Source organism: Panthera tigris, chromosome X (genome assembly GCF_018350195.1).
Source record: "Panthera tigris isolate Pti1 chromosome X, P.tigris_Pti1_mat1.1, whole genome shotgun sequence".
Classification (NCBI taxonomy): Eukaryota; Metazoa; Chordata; class Mammalia; order Carnivora; family Felidae; genus Panthera; species Panthera tigris.
The window spans coordinates 92295853-92322604 of record NC_056677.1 but is presented as its reverse complement, the minus strand read 5'-3'; the positions used below and the strand labels follow the sequence as shown (position 1 = coordinate 92322604).

Below are 26752 nucleotides of genomic sequence, written 5' to 3'. Positions count from 1 at the left end.
TACCTAAATTTTCTGATTTGTAATATGTGCAGGAAGACTGGGCTCTACTTTACAAAACTTCTGGAACATAGTGTATAATTTCCGTGCTCTGAATGTTTGTGTCCCCATCCCTCAAAATTCTTATTTTGTAAACCTAATGCCCAAGGTAATGGTATTAGGATGAGAAGTCTTTGGGTGAATAAATCATGAAGGCCAAGACTTCATGGATGGCATTAATTCCCTTATAAAAAGAGGCCCCAGGGGGCACCTGGGTGGTTCAGTCAATTGAGCATCGGACTTCGGCTCAGGTCATGATCTCACAGTTTGTGAGTTCCAGCCCTGCATCAGGCTCTGTGCTGACAGCTCAGAGCCTGCAGCCTGCTTGCTTCAGATTCTGTGTCTCCCTCTCTCTCTCCGCCCCTTCCCTGCTCACGCTCTGCCTCCCTCTCTATCAAAAATAAATAAGCGTTAAAAAAAATTAAAAAAAAAAAAGAGGCCCAGAAAGCTAGGTCACCCCTTCCACCATATGAAGATATAAGAAGTCTTCAACCTAGAAGAAGTCACTCACTCAACCATGCTGGCTTTCTGATCTCAGACTTCCAGCTTCCAGAATTGTGAGAAAAAAAAATTATGTTGTGTAAAAGCTGCTTGGTCTGTGGTATTTTGTTATAATAGCCCTAAATGGTTAAGACAATAGTTATATAAATTTCCTGGGACATTAACTAGGTCATGGTAATAGCTTCTCCTGGAAATCTGAAATCTACAAATGTGGTAGCACAGCTGTTTTTCTTAATAATAAATATTACCATTTATTTGCATAGCAGGTTATATTATTCAAAAGGATTCAACCATAAGGCATTAAATACATGCTGTGCCAGACACTGTGCTAAGTGCTAGAAACTATAAACATGATTTAAAAAGGACTACAACCTGGGAATGCAAGCTGGTGCAGCCACTCTGGAAAATAGTATGAAGGTTCCTCAAAAAACTAAACATAGAACTACCCTACGACCCAGCAATTGCACTACTAGGCATTTATCCACGGGATACAGGTGTGCTGTTTCGAAGGGACACACGCACCCCCATGTTTATAGCAGCACTATCAACAATAGCCAAAGTATGGAAAGAGCCCAAATGTCCATCGATGGATGAATGGATAAAGAAGAGGTGGCATATATATACAATGGAGTATTACTCGGCAATCAAAAAGAATGAAATCTTGCCATTTGCAACTACGTGGATGGAACTGGAGGGTATTATGCTAACTGAAATTAGTCAGAGAAAGACAACAATCATATGAATTCATTCATATGAGGACTTTAAGAGACAAAACAGATGAACATAAGGCAAGGGAAACAAAAGTAATATAAAACCAGGGAGGGGGACAAAACAGAAGAGACTCATAAATATGGAGAACAAACTGAGGGTTATTGGAGGGGGTGTGGGAGGGGAGATGGGCTAAATGGGTAAGGGGCACTAAGGAATCTACTCCTGAAATCATTGTTGCACTATATGCTAATTTGGATGTAAATTTTAAAAAATAAAACAAAATAAAACAAAAATTAAAAAAAAAAGGACTACAGCCTTGCTTTTGGAGTCTTTGAGGCAGCCGCATAAATAAAATACCTATTTCCTGATCAAATTCTGAGCCAGTTGTATTGTCCTATGTAGGATCTAGTAGAAAGTTAGATACCAAAATATTAACTTCATTTCTCATAAGACACATGTTCAAGAATATGATGTTTCTAAAGCCAAGGAGATATCACAATCTGAATCAAAGAATTAATTATACACTTAACCACTTATCAGGGTTAGACCTAGAAAAACAGTCAGTCACTGAAGAACAGAGCAGGCTCCATACTCCCTGTAAGCAGCTGCTCCCAAGGAGGCAGGGCAGAGGAAAGGGCTTCGAGATGCATGCTTAATTTCTACATCCAAAAATCACCAAACGATTTACTCCTAACCCCTCCCCAGCGAAGAATGAGTAAGGAATAGAGGCCACGTGTGTTACACTAATGGAGGTCCTTCTACCGGGAAGGAAATATTAGGAGTGGAGAGGAAGCGTTCCCCTACCCTAATACCTGCCCTTCAAGGACCTCATCTCACTGATATTCACAGAAACCCTGAGGGGAGGATACCTGGGTGGCTCAGTGGGTTAAGCATCCAACTTTGCCTCAGGTCATGATCTCTCAGTTCATGAGAGTTCACACACACACCCCCCCCCCAATTGGGCTCTGTGCTGACAGTTGAAAGCCTGGAGCCTGCTTCAGATTCTGCGTTTCCCTCTCTCTCTCTCTGCCCACCCCCCACTCATGGGTGCGCTCGCTCTTGCTCTCTCTCAAAAATAAATTTAAAAAAATTAAAACCAGAAACCCTGAGAGGTAAACAGGAAATTTTTTTACCAGTTTTATGTAAGAGGAAGCCGAGTTCTGGATGAGTCACACAGTGAGGTTGAAATCAAGAGAATAATATCTCAATTCTTTATGGTATGAATTTGGACTTTATAACCAATGAAATGAGATCATGGACTTGTCCATACAGTACAATTTTTTTCTCTTGCACATGAAACACAGGCTTTGATTCCAAATGGTTTTGTGACTAAGGTTTTGACGAAAGCATCTACCATCTTGTGTATAGATGGGGTTATTTACAAATTTGAATTGTCTGCCATCAAAGCAGGTAAGGTTTAAAAAATGGAATGCCACTATTATGAAGTGTTATAGGGAAAGCGGCCAGGCAAAAGTGAGCCAAACAGATAAGGAAGACGAAACAAAACATAGAAGGTAGTCATCTAATGCTCAATATGAAAAAGAATGCTTAATTTGGTCAAGCACAGCATTGCTAGAATAGTTACGAGTCGTTAATAGTTACTAAGCATTTGATATTTAAGGTTCTGGTTAAGCACTACTTATCTGCACAATGTCACTTAATTTTTTTTTCTTTTGTTAATATTTATTTATTTTTGAGAGAGAGAGAGAGAGAGAGAGAGAGAGCCCATGTGCAAGTGATGGAGGGACAGAGAAAGGAGGAGACAGAGGAGAGCCCCGAAGTGAAGCTCGAACTCACAAACCATGAGATCATGACCTGAGCCAAGGTCAAATGCTTAACCTACTGAGCCACCCAGTCACCCCCTTTGTTTATATTTACTCATTTCGAGAAACAGCATGTGAGCACATGCATGAGTAGGGGAGGGGGAGAGAGAGGGGAGAGAGAGAACTGTTATGCCCAGAATTCGTGATCCCCAAAGTCCACTAGGGAGCCGAGTCCGATGCAAAAGCAAAAGAACCTTTATTCGAGCTAGCTCGAGCTCAGTCCCCTACCTGCACCGACACAGCAGTGAGATACCAGGGAGAGAGCGCGAGTTTCAAAAGCACAAAGGTTTTATACGGGTCTAGGGGCAGTTGGTAATGGCTGTGGCCTCAGCTGATTGGCTGGGGAAGGGTCGGAGTCCTGTTATGCAGGTCGCTGGGCGTGTTTTGATCAGGAAGTTTGAACGGGTGACCAGGAGGTTACTCAAGGGGAGGAGGCGTGGCCTGAGGTTTCTGCGATTTTCCCTGAAAGGGGGTCATGTCGGGGACATAGTCACTCAAGGTGGAGAACACAGAACAAGATGGAGTCGGCTGGCGTAGGCCCGCCCTTTCAAGAACCCCAAACGGGCTCCATGCTGACAGCCTGCCTTGCGCTCTATCAGGATGGGGGGATGCTGAGAGTGTGGAGTCCCACATGGGGTTCCATCTCACGAACCGTGAGATCCCGACCTGAGCCAAAATCAAGAGTTGCACGCTTAACCGACTGAGCCACCCAGGTGCCCTCACATCACTTAATGTTCACAACACACGTACAAGGAAGTTATTTTTCAGATAAGAAAACAGTAACTTAGATCAAATGAGTTGTCTGTTTTCACATAACCGCTAACATGTGATAGTGTCAGAAGGTGAGCCCGAGACTTCTGACTCCAGAGCCCAAACTCTTAACCAGTACATTTTACTGGTCTGTCAGCTAAGAGCCTAAATTCTTACCTCTGGATGCAACACATCCAGTGGGCGACAATAAAATCCATCTAAGACAACAATTTTCAAGTGTATTAAACAGTTATAGGTATACAGGACACAAATATTAAAAAGGCTAGCAAAAAAAAGTTTACAGTGCACAGGTGAGCACACACGAACATGGCTCCTGAGGGGAGCTGAAATGAAAATGTGATCAAAAGCAAGAGTGAAACTGACAAGCAAGTGCTATCAATCTGATCTGTTTCAAGATGGGTGAAGCTGCTTCAGGATGTAGTAAATTCTCATCAAGGGAGGGGGCTTTCCACACAGGCTGGATGAACAAATACTTTGTAGATCAACCTGGATTGTGGGGGGCGGGGGGCACCTGGGTGGCTCAGTCGTTGAGCGTGCGACTTCGGCCCAGGTCATGATCTCTCAGTTCACGAGTTCGAGCCCCACGTCGGGCTCTGTGCTGACAGCTCACAGCCTGGAGCCCGCTTCGGATTCTGTCTCTGTCGCTCCCTGCCCCTCCCCCACTCGCACTCTGTGTCTCCCTCTCTCCAAAACAAATAAGACATTTTTAAAAATTAAAAAAAAAAAAAAAAACGGGTTGTGTTAAATAGCATCTACAGTTCCCCCCAATCCTGCAATTCTGTGAATTAGTCAATTTATTTTGAATAGCCACTGTGTGCCTACTACCGAGATAAGCTCCTCTCACAAAAGAGACTAACACATACCTTTGAGGAGACCGTAGTCTAGAAGACAAATAGCACAAACCCAGAAATGCAGAATGAAGTGTAATATGGCATGGGGGCCAAGATGATCTGCACCTAACTTACACTGGAAAAGGGAATTAAAAAGGGAAATCCGATGTTTCTTAGAGGCAATGCCTAAACTACCCCTGGAAGGAAGAGTACAAATTCGCCAGGTGTTCCACTATCTGTTGCAACGTAACAAACCATCTCTAAAGCTTAACACAACAAAGACCATATTGTATCTCATGATTTGGGTACTTACTTAGCAGCTGGGTTGGTTGGTAGGCTGCAAGACAGTTGCACTCACATGCCTGGTACCTTAAAGGAGATGGCTTTAAAGACTAGTCTCTGCTAGAACCTTCCTTCTCTCCGTGAAGTCTCGGGGGTTCTCCATAAGATCCCTCCAGCAGGGTAAGTGGACTTTTATAAGGTGGCTCACGGCTCCAGGAACTACTGCCCGGAGAGATCAAGGTAGGGGCTGCAAGGCTTCTTATAACAGCCTAAGAAGTCAGGCAGTATTGCGGCCAATACAATTTATTGCTTACACATGAGTCCATGTGGGAGGGAACACATAAGTGTAAAAACCAAGGAGGCGTGGTTTACTCGAGACCATCGCGGTGACTGGTCACCAGACCAGGCTAAGAGGTTCGGAGATTCTGAGGGTGCAATTTTCCGCTTAAAGGAATAGCATGCACAAAGTAATGCTGCATATAAGAGTACATTCTGAGAAACATCAGCAGAGCAGTGCAAAAGGAAACAGAGGGGAGACCCGGGCTGCAGCCGGCTGCCAGCTCCCGAGTCTTGGGCCCCACATAGATGACCTTAAAACTATAAAAGAGGACTCCTTCCAACAGCCTGCTAAAACATGATGAACTAAAAAAAAAAAAAAAAAAACAAAAACAAAACAAACAAAAAAAACTATGTTGAGCTACTCTGCAATTCTAGACTGCAAAGACAGTGGGATAAGCGGCTTCAAATCTATATCAACTTTTACTAAATTTGCTAGCGGCAGAAAAATTACTACCAAGAGAATTGTTATGAACGGTCAAGAAAGAGTAGAAGTTGAAGACAGCCAGTTAAAGTCCTTAACAATATATGGTAAGGAGCAGCTGCTACGCTTGAATAACAAGTAATTCAATGCAACCAATGAACACAAATGTTAACTGTAATAGGTACCATGTGAGGATTAGCAAGAAATTTTTTTTAAGATTTCAAATGAACTTCACTCTTAGTGTAACTGTATCTAATCTTAACTATTTATAACCACAACTCCTAGGAGCCCCTATTTGTCAGACATTTTGAGTATGTCGTTTGGACCTCATAGGACTATTTTTTTTTTTTTTTTGCTTTAAAACTGTTGTAAATCTTTGCCTTTTTCTTTTTTTGTGTTAAATGTAATCCAAGATGGCCATGATTCTTTCATGCATTAATACCAACATGGACCTATTTTCTCACTGTGTTTGCAATGTGAGGCAAGTAGTCTCAATTTGCTATGTGGTTAGCATTGCCAGGATGAATCTGCTACAAAAACAATTTCATTTTTTTCAGTATTTCGTAGTGAAACATACTAATGCATTAATGGTAATACTTTAAGATATCAATACAAATAAATTAATTGCAAATAAATAATACAAATAAATAAATTTAATAATAATAAAGTAATTATAGTTTTAATATAAATATATTTAATAAAAATAATTATAAAATTTATAATTATTATAAATTATTAAGTAATATAAATTGAGGATGTTTTAAAATCATGTATGAATGCTGGCAACTTAGCTTTGACAATTGTTTAAATATATAATGTTAAACTCAGGCTGAAAAAAGTAAAGCTGGTAAACTGGGTCTTTGTTATTTGCCTAAAAAAAATGTGAATGTGTATTTGGTGTATTAAAAAAAAATCCTGAGAAACACCATGCCAAGAAGCTCTATAGTGTTGTGGTTAAGAGTGCAGGCTCTAGAGTCAGACTTTAGAGTCAGTTCGTCTCCAGTGCAGGTTTTGTATCTTAGAACTAAATTGTCCAAGGTTATTAAATTTAAGTTAATTATTTAAATTAGTTAAATTAAGCATTCAGGTCTGTAGTTTCACCTCAATCATAGTGGCCACATTTCAAATGCTTAATAACCACATGTGGCTAGTGGCTACCATATTGGACAACACAGATATAGAACATCTTCATCACAGAAAGTTCTGTTCGACAGCAGTGTGCTAGAAACTCTTTTAATAGACTACTATTTAACTAACTTGCCTCATTAACTCTGTATTCCCATTGCAAAACATATCAATTGATACCCAGTGCATACTGAAACTCATGGGTAACCACACATTTTTTCACCCCCCCCAGTTTAATTGCTTACAAAAAGCTAGTTGTATTTGTTCTCAAACCTGTGTATTCCAGTATACTTATGAAGTAATTACATGACTTAGTTTAATTTGTCAACAGATAAAATATGGATGGAAAAAATCTTCTATGCAAATTAAATAAAATGCCTTATTAACAATCAATAAAGAGAGGCACCTGGGTGGCTCATTTGGTTAAGTGTCTGACTTCGGTTCAGGTCATGATCTCACAGTTCGTGAGTTTGAGCCCTGAGTTGGACTCTGTGCTGAGCATGGAGCCTGCTTGGGATGCTCGCTCTCTCTCTCTCTCTCTCTCTCTCTCTGCCCCTCCCATGCTCTTGCTCATTCTCTCTCAAAGTAAATGTAAAAATATATGTAGATATAGATATATTTAGAGAGACGATCAGACATTGTATGCTTCCTAATGGAAGAAGATAATACCACATATAAAGTCCTGAAAAAAATCAAATCTAGATCCAGTCAAGTCTCTAGATCCAATTACCATATTTATTTTTTTAATGTTTATTTACTTTTGAGAGAGAGAGGTGGAGAGGGACAGGGAGAGGAAGACAGGGGATCCGAAGCAGGGTCTGTGCTGACAGCACAGATGCAGGGCTTGAACCCATGAACGGCAAGATCATGACCTGAGCGGAGGTTGGATGCTTAACCAGCCTAGCCACCCAGGCCCCCTGCCCCCCATTACCATGTTATAGGAAATACAGAGGACAAAGAAACTTGTTAAACTACCCCATGGGAATGCAATCAGCAAAATCCACACTGTGGGAACTCTACAAGACAAACGACCTGGTTTCTTCAACATGTTGCAAAGATAGAGATGGAGGGATAATACAGTAAGACAAGCTTATAAGATAGAGCAACCAATCACAATGTGTAGACCTTATTTGGAGCCTAATTCATATAGGATCTGTAAAGTATTTAAGATGAAACAATTGGAAATCTGGACAATGGCTGACTTTTTGATGTTATTAGGATAATTATTATTAATATTATAGGTGAAGTAATTGTCATGGTAAAAAAAGAGTCTTATTCTTTTAGAGATACATACAGAAATATTTGCAGATATGATGACTGAGACTTGCTTAAGTATACTCTGGGAGGGGATAGTGGATGGAGGTATGGATGAAGCATGATGAATCAATTATTATTGGGGCTGTATTATTATTATTAATATTATTATTAGGTATATAGGGATTCGTTATACTATTCTATCTACCTTTTATATATATTCCAAATTGTCCATAACACAACGTTTTAAAAAGATAATGTGTCATTTTTCTCACCAATTTTTTTCTAAGAGGCCAACTAAGTCCCAATAGCATCAGATGAGGAAAGTGAGTGATGCTTGGGTGGCTCAGTTGGTTAAGCGTCCGACTTTGGATCGGGTCATAATCTCACGGTTTGTGGGTTCGAGCCCCGTATAGGGATCTGGGCTGACACCTGGGAGCCCAGAGTCTGCTTCATATTCTGTGTCTCCCTCTCTCTCTCTCTGCCACTCCCCCACTTATGCTCTCTCTCTCTGTCTCTCAAAAGTAAACATTTTTTTAAACTTTAAAAAAATGAGGAAAGTGAAAACAAAGTAAGATAATAAAGATTAAGGAAGTTCCAGTTGTTTTCCAAAATGTCCCCCTCTTAACATCAAACCAAATTTTAAAAAAATATATGTGTGCCTGTTTCAAAAACTGGTTGAAGGCATGAAAGTCGGCCTCTGGGAATTCAGCACTGATTCTGGAATCAGCACTGATTGTAATCCCAGTTTTGTCACAAACTAATTGCATTACCCATGGCCCAAGTACTCAATTTTTTTAAACCTCAGTTTCCTCATCCGTAGAGTAGGAGTAAGAAGAAAAGTACCTGCATTACAAGCTCATTATGAAAATTCAATACTAGAAGCCAATGTAACATGTTGAGCTTGTTTGCCGCAGAGCTCACACTGGGACCTAAGAGAACACGCAATGGAAACTGCGAGTGTGAACGATACGGAGAAAAGCTTTGAAGGTCATACCGATAAATTTGGATTTGCTCTATTACATGAATTGAAAGCACTCTAAGCACTTGGGTGAGAGAAAATAAGGTTTGAGGAAATTGATTTTGATGGGACAGAAATGGAAGGTAGAAAAACCCCTTCGTTGTTGCAATTTTCGCAACAAGATGTACACTTACGTGGTGGCTGTAGAAACAGAAAATAAAGGGCATCCAGACATCTGGTGAAGAGGTGCTAAGTTACAAATAGCAAGCTGTCCGTTTGACTCCTGACTCCTAATTATCAGGGAGCACCATCTTCAAAGTATTCACCTCGGGTGGGTAGAAACACAGAGGAAAAGAGATGGAAAGAAAGGTGAGGACAAAAGTAGACATCAGTCTCGTGTTTTAAAGACTGTTGCCTATTTTTCACGTTGCTCGGTGCTTACACTAAAGATGTCAGATGTAGAACTGGATAAAAGAGCAAAGTATCTATTGAGGTTTAATAAGACCTGATTGCTCGAGATGGAGTGAAGGTTCAGGAAGATGCCCAGTGCGGTTTCCTGCCGATGACTGAATTTCTTTTTCTCTCGCCACTCTCAGCTTCCTCCCTTGCCTGGAACTCCCAGCTGTGAACCGAAAAAGTAAGGCAGCTAATTGCTCACAAAGGGAACTACAAGAAAATCTAAAAGTCATTTACAACTTCCACTGTTAGTCAACAAAATAGACTGTTTTCCTGGGGGAAGCAGCATTCTTTATAAAGTCATAATTTCCTAAGCAAACTGTCTCAGACCACAGCAGTAAGGAATGCGTTCAAGATGCTCACTCCTTCCTAACTCCAGTCATCCCCAGGGTTATTTCTCCCTTTAACACTGAGCAATACTCCAGCTTTTCTTAGATGATAGAGCTGGTCTTGTGATGTTCAGTTGGGTAGCTTCGAGGTTTCCCTCGGGCTGCTTCATCGCTGTTCCCCCTGATCAGCTAATTAAAAGGAAGCTAAAAAAAAAAAAAAAAAAAAAAAAAAAAAAAAAAAAAAAAAAGACAAGCTTTCCACATCTAGACTCCTAAGAGAAGACAGCAGGGAATAGGGTGTTCTGTCCCTGCCAACCGTCCTGATGATAGGTGTCTGCAGGGGACCCCCCACAATTGTGCTCCCAGGATGCCCACTTTCAACAGAAGGTCTATTAACCCTGAAAGCATCATGGGGCTTGATTAATCAAACTGATATCTTTGGGTAAAATGACTTCCGGGAGCATTAAGCACTGTCACGTGATGCAGAAAAAGATTGAACTACACCCAGCAGAAAAACAATGCTGGATTTTTTTTTTTTTTTTTGAAGGGACTGTGAACCTATAAAATGAGCGATTTAGAGCTCACAGCGCAGCTCCTCCCAAATGCACTTCTTTTTTATTTGATCACTTTCTCAGCTGTGTACCTTTACAGCATATTCAAGTGTAAATCAAATCAGCAAGACAATGAGTTCATTCACAATTCATAGACTGTCCACATCCACGTAAAAAAAAAAAAAAACCCTGCTGCTAATAATAAATAGGAATAATTTCTGCATCCCTCTGAATTCTTTAAGAAAGTATGCTCAAAGGTTGTTTCCTAAACTCTTTTTCTTGTCAAACAATGACACCTTATTAATTTAGATTTCTGAGGAATTTACCATCACTTCATCACTTTAGTTTTGCAAAATCTGTCCCCAAGTAGTTTTTTTTTAATGTACTGAACACATAACCCTGCTATGAGAACATACCAACACCAGATGGCAGCTGTATGCCACAGCCCCCAAGACTTGAGCTGTAAGATATAAACTGAGACTTGTTTGAGATAAAAGACATACTTTTGCACCTTGTTCATATCAAAAGCATATTGTAAACTTAAATAACAGCTAGATCCTGGGGCGCCTGGGTGGCTCAGTCAGTAAAGCGTCGGACTTCAGCTCAGGTCATGATCTCGCGGTCCGTGAGTTCGAGCCCCGCGTCAGGCTCTGTGCTGAAGCTTGGAGCCTGGAGCCTGCTTCGGATTCTGTGTCTCCCTCTCTCTCTGCCCCTGTTCATGCTCTGTCTCTGTCTCTCTCTCAAAAATAAACATTAAAAAGAATTAAAAAAAATAACAACTAGATCCTAAAATAATACTTTAGGGCGAATGTCAAACAACTGAATTCCAGAATGCAACTTTATTTACCATTTCTCAAAAGTTACCACACAACCTTCAACCATGTAAGTGTTTGATTAGAATGCTAATCTTCATATCCATTATCACTTGCACTTAACTGCTCTTCCTGATTTTTTTTTTCATCTTCAGTATCAGGTTGTTTTGCACCCTCCCCTTGACCTCGTCAAGCATGATAGAGCCTCCCTGCCTAGTTATCCCAGCTAATGAAAGGAACAGTCTTTCCTGTGGTCTCTCCATCATCCTGCAGCTTTCTGATTCTCCTGTCTGCTCTCCCTCTCTTCCTCTTTGCTTAGGGAACATGATTATAGGCAAAAGACTTGAATAGATACTTCTCTGAACAGAGTACACAAGTGGCCAATAATCAAATGAAAAGATGCTCAATATCATCAGTCATTAGGAAAATGCAAATTAAAACTACAATGAGGTCCCACTTCACATGCATTAGGATGGCTATAATAAAAAAATATGTGGGAAATAAGCCTCGGCAATGATGTAGACAAATTGGAACTCTCGTGCATCGCTGGTAGGAATGTAAAGGAGTGCAATCACGGCAGAAAATAGTTTGGTTGTTCTCACAAAGTTAAACATAGAATTACCATGTGATCTGGCAGTTCCATTCGTAGGAACACACCCAAGAAATATGAAAGCAGGGACTCAAGGAGATATTTGTACCCACATGTGCAGAGGATCTGAATCGACATTTTCCCAAACACATCCAGATGGCCAACAGACATATGAAAAGATGCTCAATGTCACTCATCATCAAGGAAATACAAATCAAACTACAACGGGATACTGCCTCACACCTGTCAGAATGTCTAAAATCAACAACACAAGGAACAGCAGGTGTTGGAGAGGATGTGGAGAGAGGGGAACCCTCCCGCACTGTTGGTGGGAGTGCAAACTGGTGCAGCCACTCTGGAAAACAGTATGGAGGTTCCTCAAACAGTTAAAAATAGAACTACCCCATGATCCAGTAATCACACTACTGGGTATTTACCCCCAAAATACAAAACCACTAATTCAAAGGGATACACGCACCCTTATGTTTATTGCAGCATTATTTACAATAGCCAAACTATGAAAGCAGCCCAAGTGTCCATCAACAGACGAATGGATAGAGAAGAAGTAGTACGCACACACACACACACACACACACACACACACACACACACAAAATGGAGTAATGGAGTATTATTGAGCCATAAAAAAGAATGATATCTTGCCATTTGCAATGACATGGATGGAGCTAGAGATAAGTCAGAGAACAACAAATACCATATGATTTCACTCATATATGGAACTTAAGAAACAAAACAAACAAACAAAGGAAAATAGAGGCAAACAAACAGACTCTTCACTATAGAAAACAAACTGGTGGTTACCAGAGGGGAGGACAGGTGGGGGATGGGGGAAATAGGTGATGGGGATTAAGAGTACGCTTACCATGGGGAGCACTGAGTAATGTACAGGATTGTTGCATCACTATATTGTACGCCTGAAACTAATATAACACTGTATGTTAACGATACTGGACCGAATTAAAAAAAAAAATTAGCAACAAATAAGGAAAAACATTTTAAAGCTTTCTCCCAAACGACTAAATCAGCCTGATTAAGTTACAATTCGATTTAGCATTCACAAAATTATATTACATACTAAACATATGCCCATTAATCAAAGACTAAAATAATTCCCGGGCAAATGGCACAATGTTAGCATATGCCAAAGCTGACCTTGAAAAATCTTTCAGATATGGCTCAATGCGATTCGAAGTTACATGGGAATATGTTTTCCTAAGGATTTATCAGCGATTCCTCAGTGTATGTTTTTGAAATACAATGTATCTGAGTAGCAACAACAACCACAAAAAGTACCCACAGGCCACTTGCTGATAATGAAAGACTAAATAGAAATTATCTCAATTTAATGAACAATATGCCACCAAGCAGGAAATTTTGAATAAAGGAAGAACAAACAGAATTTTACCTGGCGGTATGTATCACAACCAGATTAGTTCAGAATTTGTGCTAATTCAACCCCGGGCTAGGCCAATGTTGATATTTAAGTGTCTACCAAAATGTTTTACCAATGTAAACAAGGGACAGAATTAATCAATTTAAGAGAACAGCAATTTACAAGTTCTTTAGCATATTTACGGTCTACACAGAAATGGATATTACTAATTATAAGTAATTGCCCCAAAGTTGAATTTCCCATAAATAGGAGTATTTAGGGTCTCTCATTATGTAGTATAACTTTGTTCATTCTGTGTGTTCCTCTCACTTATCTGAAACACTTTTGTTTTACTGTTTCTCTGGCATGATGCAGTATGTCTTACCTCTCTGAAAACTGTCTGACCGGTGTGGAGCTGGGGGACCCTCTTCCTCAGTCCTAAATCCACTAGCCTGCCTCCCCGGCAGAGAAAAGAACCTGGGTTATTTCCACATCACTCATAATGTATCAATATTGCCTGCCATGAACTGGGCACCCAGTTTGCCAAACCACTGCGCTAGTATTTTTCCTATGTTGTTTCTAATTCTTCAAACCCTGGGAGACAGACACTGGTATCTATTCGAGAGATTAAAAAACCGAGGCAATAGCAGTTATGTGTCTTTGATCAAGGCTACACAGCACCAAAGCCTGGGCATGGCCGTTCTGATACTGTGCCACCTACAGAACACTGGCTTGTTACAATCAGACAAGGTATATGAGGGTTTGTGCTAGTCCCAAAGGCACAAAGATGCATTTCCTTCTGTAAGAATGTATAATTTGAGCTTTTTCCCTTCAAGTGGCCTTGCTCTTTAAATTTTTCTGATTGAGTGCAGTTTGACTGTGAAAGCCTTATAGCTCAAAGGTCCCTCTGCATCTGCAATCTGTAGTTCTCAGGTTAATGTTAGCATGTCTCAGGGGACAGCTTTCTTCCTGATGACCTTGGCAGGAAAAGAAGTTAACCCCCCTCATCAACTCGGTCTGCACACAACACCAAAACATGCGAGCGCCTCAGTTTTTGCTTCAAATATCTCTTTATGTAAATCCCCAGGGCCCAGCCAAGCAGCGTACGGGGTAAAGCAAATGGCTTCGGTGACTGCAGAGAAGAAAAGTTTCCAGGAAGCCACGCATCTCACAAGCTGCCCTCGGCCCTTCTGTCAATGAACAAGCAAAGGAATCAAGAACAGATAAGGAACAAGCAGATAAGGGAATTTCCAGTATAGCCTAAAACAAACTAACAAAGACAGAGATAAGATGTTTGCTGAAAAAATAACCTTTGGATGTCCAAAGGGCTAGCCTTTGACAAAATTGTGAAGGAGGTTGTCTGTTTTCTCTTTTTCTCCCTCTGCATTCACCTCTCCTCGCCTGATTCTACTCCTCCACCCTAGCTAGTCCCGGAACTAATGACAATCCTTGAGTGCATGCCCAAGCCTCATCGCATGGGGCTGTCTCCTCTCTGCTACCCCCTTCCAGTATTTTATGTTCCGTGGCATCCTCCCCGCCCAAGCTAAAACTTGCTCTTCTTGTGACTTGTCCTCAGTTAGGAGCTCTAATTAAACTCACTTGGTCAATTTATATAGCAAAGGTGTTGATGGCTAGTCATGATGTAAAGCATTACCCCTATACACCATAGGCTGCCTGGCTGGCTCGGTTGGAAGAACATGCAACTCTGGATCTCGGGGTCGTGAGTTCGAGCCCCACGCTGGGTATAGAGATCACTTTAAAAAGTAGCGGCACCTGGGTGGCTCGGTCAGTTAAGCACCCAACTCTTGATTTCAGCTCCGGTCATGATCTCATGGATCAGATCCGGTCAGGATCTGAGCCGACCGCCCAAAGCCTGAGCCTACTTTGCATTCTGTGTCTCCTTCTCTCTCTGCCCCTGCCCCGCTCACATTCTGTCTCCCTCTGTCTCTCAAAAATAAATAAATGTCAAGCATTTTTTTAGTAAATTAAAAACTTAAAAAAAAAAAAAGCATTACCCCTACCAGATTGCACATTTGCATTGCGATGGTGCTTTCGAAAACTTAGACCTGTCTTTCCTCCTAAAGCCATTTGCTTCTTCCCCTTCTTCCATTTGTGAACCCATAAATTCCACTATGGTATTTTTACAACCCCTCCAACAGCCGCGAGAACGTTTTGACTCTAGGAGATAAAGGACTAATGGGCATAAGGGAAGGGGCATCTGTTCGTAAATATTAATGGAGCGATGCTCAAAAGCCCGGTCCTCCCTAACTTGCAGAAGCTTAGAATTTAGCTGGGGAGACAAAATTAACACCTATGAAAAATCAAACAACATAACCAAATATGACCGCCTTCCTGGATTTGATTATTTGAAACACCAGCTGACTCCAGTGGTCTGATGCTATCTAGCAGAGGTACGAGGGCAGAGGGAAAGACCCAAAAGCAGGATCCTCAGAGCATATGGTGACAGTAACTAAATGGTGGAGGGTAAATGAAGCAGTTCAGGGGTCACAAGTACAGTGTGAAAACAAGCCCATAACCACAGCAAGTACTTCCATCAATGCCTGTGTGTGCTAGATTATTCCGGCAGTGAGGGTGCAGGTTCCAGGGAACACACGGGTGAATCACTGTGTGATAAATACCTCCTGAAAGCTGCCTTCCATCATTTTCCTGTGAACACATTGGAAATAGAATTGATGGCTTTTTAATTAATTCTGTGTCTGATATCCAGATGGTAAGTTTAGCAATTACACAAAACAATTTCTTTAGGTTGAAGCTCTGAAACCATGATTTCGTAACTGAATTTGCCAAAAAGATTCTTAAAAGCACAACTTAACAGCAATGGTTCTCAACCGTGGCCAAAAAGGGCTGGAGGGTGTTGAGGAAAGGGACACTTGGAAAGAATTATCTATTATGTTTTTCTTTATCCCTCCAAATACAGGCATAGAAGAAACATCTGCATACATCCTCCTAAATATGGAAATGGTGGTAGAATCATTCCAATGGTCCATTTTCAATTATTTGAATGTCTGTCAAATTTAGGTTAAATATTTATTTCCGAAGTACTCTTCTCTGCCAAGTATAATGTCGTCCACATAGAAGAAATTCAACAAATATTTTCCCATCGATTGGTGTGTTCTGGGAGAGATCCCAAACTTTTTTTGTTTTTTACGTTTTGTGTCAATTTATTTTTGTGAGAGCACAAAACTGGGAGGGGCAGAGGGGGACAGAGGATCTGAAGCAGGCTCTGTGCTAACAGCAGTGAGCCCAACGCAGGGCTCGATTGCGCGAACCGTGAGATCAGGACCTGAGCCAAAGTCAGACGCTCAACCCACTGAGCCACCCAGGTGCCCCAAGAGCCCAACCTTTTTAAAACTGTTCTGGCATAAACTGCGATTTTCCTCGCTTCAAGCTCGGTTTCAGAAAGCTGTCTCAGAACTGACTGTGCCCTTTCCTACTAAGAGGTTCATTGAGTGTTAACCACCAGTTTCCATTAGATGAAGATAAGATACTGTCTGGAAAGAGAGGAAGAGGATGGAGTAGGTTTCCCTGCAAGATAAAGGGAAGAGGAAAACAAAAAGATGGGTGGGGCAATAAACCCTCCCTCCTCTCCTTGAAGAGACTTATCATGTGACCAGGAAAACTTACAGGATTAAAACTGTGGTATATACAGGCACATAACTTTGTGTGCCCCTGATATAGCCCAAAGTCAAGGATTTGTTTTTAAGTTAGCCTTAAAAGGACTTTCTCCGGAAGGCCTTTCTTGGGTCCTCTTATTTAATTGCAATCCTATGTCATCACACTCACCCCACACCCTGTACCATTTCCCTGCTACACGTTCCTCCCTAGCATTTGTCAATACACGCTGTACTTAAGTCCTTATTTCTTTGGCTTCTTATCTGTTTGCCCCCCTAGGATTGAAGCTCCCTGAGGACAAAGGTACGCTTGTCAAGTTCGCTACGGTTAAAATGTTCTGAAAGGTGGCAAAATCGTGACACTCACCCCCAAACAGAAATAAATATGTGTCAAGTGTCACCACCAGTTAAAAGCAGAACTCAAAGAACAGACGCCTCTAGAGATCAGGAATGCTGAAATGAACGGATGGATGGGAGGCAACACTACTTTTTCCACAGAGGGAGAGATGTCCCTCCAGCTGACATAGAAATAGATTTGCTTGTTTCTAGACAAGCATTATTGTCTACAAACAAGAATTATTTTGCACTAAGATCACTTATCCCCAATCTACAGAGTTGCAAAATAGCTACCACTCAAGCAGGATTAGGTAACCCTGAAGGTCTGCTATGAACAAGGCCTAATTTTCCACTGAAACACAGAATCTTCCTAGAACACAGTGGTGCCTAACAGAATGCCTGGCACACCATGGACACTTGAGTGGTCAGCCTGAGGGCCAATATTATCAACATGAACCTCATTCTCCAAGCCAGAAACTTGGACATCATCCCCGATTGTCCTCTCTTTCACTCTGTCCTCCCTCCGACCATTCACTGCATGTTATCATTTCTGCCATCTGAAAGTATTTATTCTACTACATAAGAAAAATCTGTTCTAGGGGCACCTGGGTGGCTCAGTCGGTTGAACGTCCGACATAGGCTCAGGCCATGATCTCATGATTTATGCTGTCGAGCCCCATGTCAGCCTCTCTGCTGACACTGTGGACCCCTCCTCGGATCCTCTTTCCCCCCCTCCTTGCCCCTCCCCTGCTCACGTGCATGTGCTCTCTCTCTCTTGTTCTCTTTAACAACTGATGCTGGGAGAACTGGACAGCAACACGCAGAAGGATGAAACTAGATCACTTTCTTACACCATTCACAAAAAACAAACTCAAAATGGATAAAGGACCTGAATGTGAGACAGGAAACCATCAAAATCCTAGAGGAGAAAGCAGGAAAAAAACCTCTCTGACCTCAGCCACAGCAATTTCTTAGTTGACACATCTCCAAAGACAAGGGAATTAAAAGCAAAAATGAACTACTGGGACCTCATGAAGATAAAAAACTTCTGCGCAGCAAAGGAAACAATCAACAAAACTAAAAGGCAACCGACGGAATGGGAAAAGATATTTGCAAATGACATATCGGACAAAGGGCTAGTATCCAAAATCTATAAAGAACTCACCAAACTCCACACCCAAAAAACAAATAATCCAGTGAAGAAATGGGCAGAAAACATGAATAGACATTTATTTCTCTAAAGAAGACATCCAGATGGCCAACAGGCACATGAAAAGATGTTCAACATCGCTCCTCATCAGGGAAATACAAATCAAAACCACACTCAGATATCACCTCACGCCGGTCAGAGTGGCCAAAATGAACAAATAAGGAGACTATGGATGCTGGAGAGGATGTGGAGAAACGGGAACCCTCTTGCACTGTTGGTGGGAATGCAAACTGGTGCAGCCACTCTGGAAAACAGTGTGGAGGTTCCTCAAAAAATTAAAAGTAGACCTACCCTATGACCAGCAATAGCACTGCTAGGAATTTACCCAAGGGATACAGGAGTGCTGATGCATAGGGGCACTTGTACCCCAATGTTTATAGCAGCACTCTCAACAATAGCCAAATTGTGGAAAGAGCCTAAATGTCCCATCAACTGATGAATGGATAAAGAAATTGTGGTTTGTATACACAATGGAATACTACCTGGCAATGAGAAAGAATGAAATCTGGCCTTCCGTAGCAACGTGTATGGAACTGGAGCGTGTTATGCTAAGTGAAATAAGTCAGGCAGAGAAAGACAGATACCATATGTTTTCACTCTTAAGTGGATCCTGAGAAACTTAACGGAAGACCATGAGGGAGGGGAAGGGAAAGAAAAGTTAGAGAGGGAGGGAGGCAAACCATAAGAGACTCTTAAAAACTGAGAATAAACTGAGGGTTGATAGGGGGTGGGAGGGAGGGGAGGGTGGGTGATGGGTATTGAAGAGGGCATCTTTTGGGATGAGCTCTGGGTGTTGTATGGAAACCAATTTGACAATAAATTTCATATTTAAAAAAACACAATAAAAATTTTTTAAAAAGAAAGAAAGAAAAATCTCTTCTAATGTGTGAATCTCATGATGCCATTCCCGTGCCTAAAACCCATTGCTCTCAGACTAAACCTTAAATACTTTAGAACCAAAGGCCTTTCACTCTGGGAATATCTAACAAAGAAGAGGCACAGGAAAAGATATAGACAAATCACCAATTTAGCATAGTTGCTGGTACATCATGGATGCTCAATAGCTCTTTGATTAATTAATTAATTAATTGAGTTATTCAAAGCGGGTCCTGTATAACTCATCTTCCCCCTGAATGTTTTTTCTGATTATACTTACAGTTTGTTCTATAAATACATCTTCTTTTACTTTTTCCACTTGAGATCGTACCTCATTAAAAAAAGAAAAAGAATACTTGGATTCTATGACAACTTTTACCTTGAATCTAAGGTACTAGTGTGTTAAAAGTATACTTAGCATCTCCAGTCTGACAAAGTTTTACTGACTTATACACCCCACGCCATGCCCAAGGGAGTCTCTACATGGTATTGGCACAGCTCAGATTGTTGTAGTGAAAATTAAAGGCCACTATAATATTTCGTAAATAGATAAATTATTTCTAAATTAACTGGAGCTGGCTGGAATAAATGACCTCTCTGACTTTCCTATGACTGATGTTATTTGGTACTTTGTTCTTTTTGAAGGGAGGCTGATGTCTAAAGAAACCTTCAGAATCAAAGGCCAAGAGGCACCTTGGCTCTCTGGCTATGTTCTCTCCAAGAGCTCGTGTTTTTTCTTGGGGGAAGTTCCCTATAGTTACCATGCACAAAAGCTCACTGGAAAAGAAGATATCAATTTATTTATGTATTTACTTTGAGAGAGAGAGAGAGAGGAAGGCAGAGAGAGAGGGACAGAGGATTCAAAGCAGGCTCTTCGCTGACAGCAGCGAGCCTGATGTGAGGCTCGAACTCACGAATCATGAGATCGTGACCTGAGTGGAAGTCAGACACTTAACTGACTGAGCCACCCAGGAACCCCAGAAAATGTCAGTTTAAAATTTACTTAGAAATTACTGAAAGTACTGTAGTAGGACCCTTTGGAAAGAGAGAATGTAAAGCTGACCTTAGAAAAACTGTAAAGTTTGATTTGGTTTCTTCCTGCCTTCCCTTGATTGCCTGTCCCCAAGAATACGTTCCATATTTCCCTGCTAGATAACCAGGGTCCCTCATGTGGTAGCCATATGAGGTGTGCCCTTCTTGGACACTGTCCTGTCCTTGGTCTTTGACCTACCCTTACCTCACCGAAACTGATCTGTTATGGGCCTCTCAGTGAACTTTCATGTTGGAAAATATCTAATAAACTCTACTGAAAAGGTGTAATTCACTTATTAGGTTATGAAATTCTCTTATCAAGTACAGCTGTATTTCACCATTTTTTTCAATCGAAGATGAATAACCAAGGTAGATGTTCAGGCATTATCAACAGGACGCTATTTGTGGGACTAGAATTCTTCCCGATGGTCCTCAAAATACACGGAATAGGCCTACTCATTGGAGCAGCCTATGATTATCAGCTATATCGACACTTTACTTGATATGAAATTGTCTTGTCGTTTACCTTGTTCTTTTAAAATACAAGTGAATGTTTCCAAAAAATTCTGTTAATTGAAGGTTCAGGTTAGTTAGATTCAGGTCGATCAAGGTTGTACTCTGACAGAATTTACATAATGTGGTGACTTTCAGGCATGAAAAACATTTTTGATTCATCAGTTCAGTTAGCCTGGAATATTGATTTAATGACCTGTTTGAATGAGTCATGCTAATTGAACTAAACTGTGTTGTTTACAAGAGCAGCTGGTAATGAAAATAACGTATCCTACATCCTTCTACCAAAGTAGACAACGCAGCTCATTTTACTTAGTGCTTAAAATTGGCCGGCATGAACTCCATTTGCATGTACATTAATTTTTCATTTTCCTTCATTTCATACTTTGTGTGTCCTTTCATATATCACAAGGTGAGCTGATTTCAAGTGGAAAACTAGCATCATGAACAAAAAGGTGACAAGGTAGTCTTTTTAAATCTTGTCCAAAAGTTTAGTTTTAATTTCTGTGATAGTCCTACGAAAAAGTGGTCCTTTGTGCTGAGATCGCAAATGTGCTATTTTTGTCTGGAAATATAATTAGTCAATAAATTAAAACATTCAAATATTAAGGTCATGTCACTACAGCTTAATAGATTGTAACCATCTATCGTTCTGCATAAAATGGTGTTTTTCTTCCCAGCCCATACCCCAGCCCCATTTATAAGATACTATGAAAATACAGAAAGGAGCGAGGGGTCATTCTAAAGCAAGAGGATAGCCTAAGCCAAAGAGCTGAGAACAAAATTGGCATGGAATATATTGGAACGGGGAGAAGAACCATGATCCTGACACGGCTCTAACGGTTATATTGTCCATAGTGAGAAAGAAGGCTGCATGAGTGATATATTTTGTCTCACACGTGGGATAATTTGCTCAAGAACAAGAAACATGTTTATTACGTTTTTTGCCTACTTTTTAAGACCTATTTCAGCAAAATATATGCAATACATGCTAAATAAAACCTGGCCGAAGAAATGAATCAGAAAGGATGTGATCACAGATTCTTGAGAAGCTGGGCTAAGAAATACCCTCTGGGAGGCATCTGGGGCAGGGGGAGGTGGGAATCAGTCGGTTAAGTGTCTGACTCTTGATTTCGGCTGTCTCCCTCTCTCTCTGCCCTTTTCTCTTCTCTCTCTCTCTCTCTCTCACACAAAAAAAAGATAAATAAACATTTTAAAAAAACATCTGGAGTTGGGACACAATGAAAAAGCAACAGGGTTGCCAACTTCAGAAATTGTTCTACCAACTAGAAGGAACTAAGAGAGGGTTTGTAAATATTTTGCTGATGACAAGGTACAGGATCTGCCTACCCAGTTGCTACTTGCATTTACCCACATGATTAACCCCTCTGCCCGATTAACTTTCCTAGTCTGGTCCCTACCCTTACACATCAGAGCTTGAAAATTGGGTATATACTGCATCCATGGACTTCTAAACATTTGGGCATTTCCCAAAGCTTCTTACAGATTAGTAGTCCTGAGAGATGTTAGTAGGTGTACCTTAATGCCACATAATCCACTAAGTTTGGGAAACTCTCTTACAGGAATACGTTTTAAATCATTTACATTGTCTAAGGCACTATTTCTCAACCACACTTTACCACAGAAATCTTTTTGTTTGTTTTAATGGACCACCCATCACACACGTCTGTCAGAAGTCTAGGATCCCAGCTTGTGAAAACCTGCTTCCACAGACAATAACTAGATGTACAAGATACGTCCCTTTAGTCTCTGTTTTTAAAATCATAATTATGAGGGGCACCTGGGGCAGTTAGGTGACTTTTGATCTCAGCTCAGGTCATGATCTCAAGGTTCATGAGATCAAGCCACAAGTTGGGCTCTTGTGCAGACAGCACGGAGACTGCTTGGGATTCTCTCTCTCTCCCTCTCTCTTTTCCCCTCCCCCAATCGTGCTTGCTCTCTCTCTCGAGCAAAATATATAAACTCTTTAAAAAATCATAATTATGTTGGGACACCTGGGTGGCTCCATCGGTTAAGCATCTGACTTCGGCTCAGGTCATGATCTCGCAGTTTGTGAGTTCGAGCCCCGCGCCAGGCTCTGTGCTGACAGCTCAGAGCCCGGAGCCTGCTTCGGATTCTGTGTCTCCCCGTCTCTCGGCCCCTCCCCTGCTCATGTTCTGTCTCTCTCTGTCTCTCAATAATAAATAAATGTTAAAAAAATTTTTAAATCATAATTATGTCTAAAATTTTAAAATAATATAGAGCAAGCTATTTTTCTAACACTGAGATAGTTATTAAAAGCACATTTTTATATATCAAAATGATTTTATTTTCAATGTGCAAATGGCAGCTAAGAAGGTATTTACGTTAAAAATGAAAAAAAATCATGTACTACTTTCAAAGGGTGCATCTCTAAGGTTGATAAGGGATAGGATTCTCTCTTATTTTAGAGAAGAAAAAGCGATTCCCTTTTTTGCATGTATTCACAATTTCTCAGACATATTTGAAATATATAGGTCATTTCCTTTTTGAATTTATTTGTAATCTACATATAGTAAAATTCACTTTTTTGATGTACTTGTCTTTAACTTCTAACAAACAGAGATGGTTGTATAACCACCACCACGATCAAGATAGTGATGGTTTCATCACTCCAAAATGCATAGAGTATTCTGGGTTTCTTTCAGCACTTTAAACATACCATCCCACTATATTCTGTCTTCCGTGGCTTGTGATGACAAGTATACAATCATTCAAATCACTGTTTTCCCCATACGTGATATATTGTTTTTCTTGTTTTTAAGAGTTTTTCTTTTCTTCGATTTTAAGTATTTTGATGGTGATGTATATGACCACGATTCATGTTCATTCTGTTTGGAGTTTCCTGAGCTTCATGAATCTATAAATTTGTATCTTTCACCAAATTTGGCAAGATTTCAGCCCATTTCTTTCTCCTTATTCTGTCATCTCTATTCTGCTATTAAGCCCCTCCAGTAAATTTTTTCCTTTAATTAATATACTCTTCTATACTAAATTTTAAGTTATTTCTGTTTTATAGCTTGTATGTCTTGGCTGAAAACTTCTATCTTCCCATCCACTTCAAGAGTGTTTAAAAACAGTGTTTTAAAGTCTTTGTCTGATAATTCCAATATCTGGATTATCTCAGGTTTAGCACCTCTTAGCATCTCGTAAACATTATCTCATGTTCATTGTCTCTTAACCAACAATTGATTCTAGACGTTCTGAATATCATATTTTTACTTCAGATCCTGTTAAGGTTCTCTGGAGAATGACTGGTTGGTCAATTCATTTAGGTTCAGATTGTAAGTTCTTTCTTGCCTGCTGTGAGCAGTGTTCTTCTTCTTTTTTTATTTTCTTCTTTTTTAAAATGTACATCCAAATTAGTTAGCATCTAGTGCGACAGTGATTTCAGGAGTAGATTCCTTAGTGCCCCTTACCCATTTAGCCCATCCCCCCTCCCACACCCCCTCCAGGAACCCTCAGTTTGTTCTCCATATTTATGAGTCTCTTCTGTTTTGTCCCCCTCCCTGTTTTTATATGATTTTTGTTTCCCTTCCCTTATGTTCATCTGTTTTGTCTCTTAAAGTCCTCATATGGTCCTCATATGAGTTCAGTTTTCCAAATCGTTGCTGTGCTATTTGGGTCTACCCACATATGCACCATTCAGGCTTACTCTGGGTCATGGCCAGCAGTTTACATCGCATTGCAGTTTTCAAAGCCTTTTCGGTGCTTCTTTGTGTTTGTTCCTTGCATGTGCAGCTTGGGTGTAAGCTCAGTTTAAACCCCGAATTGGAGAACCCCCTTCTTCCATACTTTACTATCTGGGACTTGCCCCACAGTCTCCAACTCCAAGACACCTGTTTTCCCAGTTCCTCTGTCTGGAATACAGGGGTTTCTCTTGGGGCGCCTGGGTGGCTCAGTTGGTTAAGCGTCTGACTCTTGATTTTGGCTCAGGACACGATCTTGGCTCAAGTCATGATCTCGCGGTTCCTGAGACAGATCTCCGCGTTGTGCTCTGCACTGAAGCATGGAACCTGCTTGGGATTCCGTCTCTCATCTCTCTCTCTCTCTCTCTCTCTCTCTGCCCCTCCCCTGCTCACTCTCTATCTCTCTCTCTCTCTCTCTCTCTCTCAAAATAAATAAACATTAAAAAAAAAAAACAGAATACAGGGGTTTCTCTGATAGTTTTACGCCTGTTGTGGAGAGAGAAAAAATAGTCAGGATCCCCACGCATGCTTTGGTCCACCAAGGCCCCTTTCCCTGATACCTCTAGAGTCATGGGAATTATTTTTGCCTCGGGGTTTGAAGTGAGTGCCATATCATTACAGCACTGCAACTTTGTGACTTAGTAATAATCTCAAGCAAGGCCTGGAGAGAAAAAAAGAAAGAAGAGAAGAGAAGGATTTTCCTTACATTCTCCAGACCATTTTCTCAGTCCTTTGCCTAGAAAGGGGGTTACTCAATTTTCTGTTGTCCATACTCACTGCCCAGTTCTGGGACATTCATCACCCTTGAGTTAAAGGCAAACAAAACAACAAAACAAAAGAGTAAACTCATCACTTTATTGATCATTCTTCAAGCTTTTACTTCCCTCCCCATTGAGAGAAGGAGTATTGTTAACTTTTCAGAGACTTCAATTAGTCACATCTTGTGTTTTGTCCACAATTTTTAGTTGTCATTAATGGGGGGAAACAGGCCATAGAGAGCTTACGCCGTCTCGTCCAGCACTGCAAGTCCCAGGCAATCTCTTTTGGTTGGAAGAAAAGACAAATATAGGGGAATCATACATATTGGATATACTGGACTACCATCTCGTATGTCTCCTTCCCAAGCATATAAAATCATCAGATAAAAGAACAAAAAATTATGTAGATAGAAATAAAACAAATCAGGAGAATCGATACTAATACCAAAGTAGAATTCAAGGAAAAGGAGCATTATTTGACACAGAAGATAATTTGTCTTGATTAAAATGTATATTTTACAAAGAAGACGTAACACTAATGAACCATAACAAAATAGCATAGTATCTCTACCACTACATATACATAGAAGCAAAATTGGTTATAAATTCAAAAGGAAGGACTCCTGGGTGGCTCAGGTGGTTAAGCATCCAACTTCGGCTCAGGTCATGATCTCACAGTTTGTGGGTTCGAGCCCCACATCGGACTCTGTGCTGACAGCTCAGAGCCTGGAGCCTGCTTTGGATTCTGTGTCTCTCTCTGCCCCTCCTCCACTCGCACTCTCTCTCTCTCTCTCTCTCTCTCTCTCAAAAATAAATAAACATTTTTAAAAATTCAAAAAGAATTGAGAAAACATAATTTCAGGAAGAGATTGATGTATCATATCACTCAATCTTTGATACAAGAAAGTAGAAAAAACACATAATACTGGAGAAAATTTGAAAATATATTTTATACATTTGAATTATTAGATATATATCTAGCAAAATATCCCTAAAAAGGAAAACACATTCTTTTCTAAAGCTCACGATCACCTCCAAAATTTGATCATCATCTAGACCAGGGAAATCTACAAACTTTTTCTCCAAAGGGCCGGAGAGTAAATATTTTAGGTTTTGTGGGTCTTATGGTCTCTGTCACAAGTATACAACTCTGCCATTGCAATGTGAAAGCAACCACGAACAATTCACAAACGAGTGGGCACGGCTTTGTTCCAATGAGACTTTATGTACAAAAATGAGTGGTGAGCCAGATTTGACCCACAGGCTGTAGTTTCCTGACCCCCTGATCCAAGTTAGTCAAAGGAACTGGGAACTCTAAAGATCGCTTTAGTAGGAGGCTGCCAGATAGGTTAAATAACAGAAATGGGTCTTAAATCAGATACAAACTCAATCATTCTCAGCTGCCTTGATGGGTGAAGAATAAAGTAGCCTGATATAAGAAAAGGCAGAGATACAGTGAGTTAATGTCATACATTTTGTATAT

General features: G+C 40.6%; 1 pseudogene; it reads right to left on the bottom strand.

Annotated features, from left to right (window-relative positions):
- Positions 1-26752, bottom strand: part of LOC122235284 — a 59894-nt pseudogene that overhangs the window by 16975 nt on the left and 16167 nt on the right.